This window comes from Chinchilla lanigera, unplaced genomic scaffold (genome assembly GCF_000276665.1).
Source record: "Chinchilla lanigera isolate Chin_1 unplaced genomic scaffold, ChiLan1.0 scaffold00003, whole genome shotgun sequence".
Taxonomy (NCBI): domain Eukaryota; kingdom Metazoa; phylum Chordata; class Mammalia; order Rodentia; family Chinchillidae; genus Chinchilla; species Chinchilla lanigera.
In genome coordinates, this window is record NW_004955404.1 from 1,250,137 (window position 1) to 1,253,965 (window position 3,829).

Here is a 3,829-nt window from a genome sequence, read left to right on the forward strand (position 1 = left end):
CGTGCGCTCGGAGCGGAGGCGCACGCGGGGCCGGCGGTGCGCGGGGCCCAGCAGCCATACGCCGGGCCCGGGCTGCCATTAAATGAGCGCGCCGCGGCCAATGGGAGCCGGCGGCGGCGGTGATTTGCATGGCGCGCTGGAGAGTGACGTGGGGAGGGAGTAGCTGCCCCGGGCGCGGGTGGCGGAGCGAGGAGGAGAGGAGGAGGAGGAGGAGAGGAAGGAGGTGGGGAGCGAGGGCAGGAAGGAGGGGAAAGAGGCCCGGGAGGGGGGTCACAGCCACCCGGCTTCCTGAGCGCGCGCGCTGCGGCGGCGAACCCGGAGCTCTCCCGCCCCCACCCCCGCCTTCCCCTCCCGCGGGCTCCGAATGATTAACGATTGGGTTTAAGAGCACGACGAAGAAAGGATCATGGGAGGGGGTGCGGGAGGAATATCCCGGGCCAGGTTTCTAGGCGCGCATTGGAGACCCAGCTCCTGCTCCTTGCCCCGCCAGCTAAGTCCAGGCCAGCAGGGAAGGGGAAAGTTGGAGACCAGGCCGGCATCTCATCTCCGTGGGGATTCAGAGAGGAGCGGAGCCGGAGGCCGCCCGAACTGCCCCCTGGTTCTGCGCGTTCCAGCGGCAAGCGGCGAGCCCCCCCTACCCCCCGCCCCGCGCGCTCATGCAGCCTCCCTCGGCGCATTTGGAGTTCTCCAGCGCCGCTCTCCTGAACAGGCCTTGGCAGTCCAGGCCCCATAGTCCTAGCGATGGGGAGGGGGGATGGCGGTTCTCCGCTACGTTTAGGATTTGCCCTGAACTCTCCCACGCGGTGAGGGGTGGGAGAGGCTCTTTGAAGGAGCCTGGAGATTATAGTCTGGGATGCTTCCAAATACCTCATCTTGAATTTCTGGGAAGGTCATAAGCAAGATTATCTGGAATTTAGCTACTTCGAGGGTTGAAAAAGTTTTTGGAACCGAAAAAGAATGCAAGCCTTTCTGAAGCGAGTCTTCTGCAAGCTGCCTGGGAGCTGCCACAGCTTCCTGAATTGTGCGGGGCCCACCCAAAACAGGTGGAAAGGAGGGGCTCGGGGCCCGGCGACAGCTGCGGTTTCCCTGCGTTAGGCAAAAGAAGGGCAGAGCTCGTGCCATGATCAAGGCGTCCACGTAGCTTGGCAGCTATAATTCTTACATTTCTAGATGTCCCCGATGGCGAGATGTACAAGAAATTTCCAAACCCATCTTCAGGCGCTGTTGGGCTCCGGCTGAGTTTTCCTTTAGAGTGTTGAAGTGGCCCAAAGTCTTTATTCACAAAACCCATTGAGGTGAATTGTCTCCCTGGTTCTTAGGGACTGCAGGAGAGTGTCCGCCTGTGCTCTGGGGTGAGGGGACCTAAGCAGATGGGTGGTGGATAAAGTGGGGCCTTCACGGATGCCTCGATTCGTGTAACAGAAATACGCATGTGAGAAGATGCTAGGATAAGGGTAGTAACAAGCGTATTCGAGGATGTTGAGCTGTGAACATGAGACACCGCTCTCTTTTCTATTAAAAAAACCCAAGGTTGTGAATTTCCTGACCCTGTCGCTTGTCCAAGGTACAGGAATAATACTTTTTTCCCTCCCAGTTACTATGATTATTACTGTAAGGTTTTTTTTTTTTTTATTGCAGGGTTGCTACCATATGCAGTACACAGCAGATTGATTTTTCTGCCGAGTAAACTGCCTTCATCTCAAATCATTCAGCACTTAATAGTAAACTCATCCAATAATATATAATTATATTAAAAATGAAACATCATTTCATATTTATTTTTTGCCAAACATCTAGGCTGTAAACTCCATTTTCAACTGCCTTCTTATTTCAACAGTCAGGTTTGTTAAACCTTTTTATTTGTTTCATGCACTACCTCCAAATATCAGTTACATTGTGAATGAACAAAAAGGGAACAGGAATAATGTTTAAGAGTGCTATAGACCCATTTTTCCTTGGATAATTTAGGAGGCCATGGGTGTGCAGTGAGATCCAGTGTGTTAGGGAAGTCAGCAAGACTGATATAAAGGAAATGGTTTACAAATTATAAACTATATTATCCACTTAGCAATTGAAAGATTTCTTTCCTCTGCTTTTCAATTTAGATTTTACACTAAATAGCCAAAGACCCCCTGAAAATGCTTTGTATGAGTCAGGGTTGGCACATTATTTTCCATATCAATGGAGCAATTTATTTTATAAACACCCTGCACTCCAGTGTGCTTTGCAGGAATGCTTTATGCTTTGGGGGAACTTGGATGGGGCACTTTGAAATGGTCTCATTTCTTTCCACCGTAGCCCTGAACATTGTTTCCAAATACGACCTTACCCTTGTTTCCCTGAGCCTCTAACTAGGAGGTAAGTGGCTTCGCATTGCACGTGGCCGTGCTCCTTGCTTATCTCTCAGGGTGCTCTCTGTGGGCCCTTTCCAGTGGAGATGTCCCCCAACCGAGAGGGTTGCCCACCCCATGGGCGCCCACCTGCCTGAGCCTCAAACCAGAGCCGCTGCAGGTGGAACTTGTTGCCAAGTGATAGATGATTGGCAGCGGCAGCCTTTGCCAACTAGGCAGTGGCGAGGCGCTGTGTGCCAGACCTCCCAGCGCTTTCCACCTTGGCATGAGGGTTGAGGGGCAGCATATTAACTCCTGCCAGTGATGGCTTCTGGGAGCCTCGATTTCTTGCTCCTCTCCACCACCCTGCAAGTGACTCTTCAAAAACAGAGAAAATAGTCCACAGCCAGTTTGAGAAGCACTCTGCCTGCCTCTCACCCCCACCAGGTTGGCAAGGACCCGCTTCCAGCCCAGGTTCTCCCCAGAGCCAGATTCTTGACTGTTTGACGATTGACTACCCTATTTCCAAGTAATGCCAGAGGACGTTCAGGACCCAAGGCAAACGATTAGCTTCACTGTGGGTTGACCAAATTTGCTCCCTTGGCAACTCAGAAATTTCATGGAGCCTGTCACCAGATGCCTAGGAGAAGGCCAAGTTAGAAATGTAGGTAAAGATGCTATCTTTTACTTTAACCTGTGCTTATAGCCTTCAAAGGAAATTCAGACCCGACCCACCACAGGGGGGAAAAATGTGTACTTAATATGTGGGTGCACTCGCGTATTCGTGCATGCACAGTGAGGGTGTATCTGAGCAGTTGCACAAGAGCCCTTGACTTTCAAATCAGTCGAGTCCTGGACTTTAACAGCACCAGCTTGAACTGCTTCTCTGGGATAAATAACGCTTAGCTTTTGCTTCCCTTCACCCGTGGCTGTGCTCTTGAAAAATCTGGGCAGCGCAGTGGGTCCCAGTGGGCAGAATCCCTGCCCCTCAGCAACCTTTACATGAAGGCGAGCGTTCAGCATCTAGAGATGGATTTTCTGTACCCCAGGTCTCTTGTGCCAAGCAAGGAGTGTGATGGACAGAAGGGGAGTACTGGCGACAGTAAAAAAAAAAAAAAAAAAAAAAAAAAAGACTCTTCTTTGCGTGTGCCGTCCTGGCACCTCTCCGGGGATCGTGCTCAGACCGCTCTAGATCAGCGTCGTCGGAGAGCTAGGCCACGTGGAGACGCCTTCCTTCCCGGATCTCCAAGGGTAGGGCCTTCAGGGCTCTGTGTCGCTCCAAAGGGCTGAAACCACAGTACCAGGGAGGCACCTGCCGAGGGGCCGCCAGTTACCCGGCAGGTTTTTAGGGAAGAAGCAGTAACCGTTCAGGAGGCGGCAGAGGCAAAGAAAGCGCGGGAAAGAGAAAAAGCACGGTTCACGTTAGAAGTGGCCTTTGAGGTCATCTCGGCCAACAGGAGGCGCGCGGGGCCCGGGCGGGGGCGGGTGCGGCCCGCGGC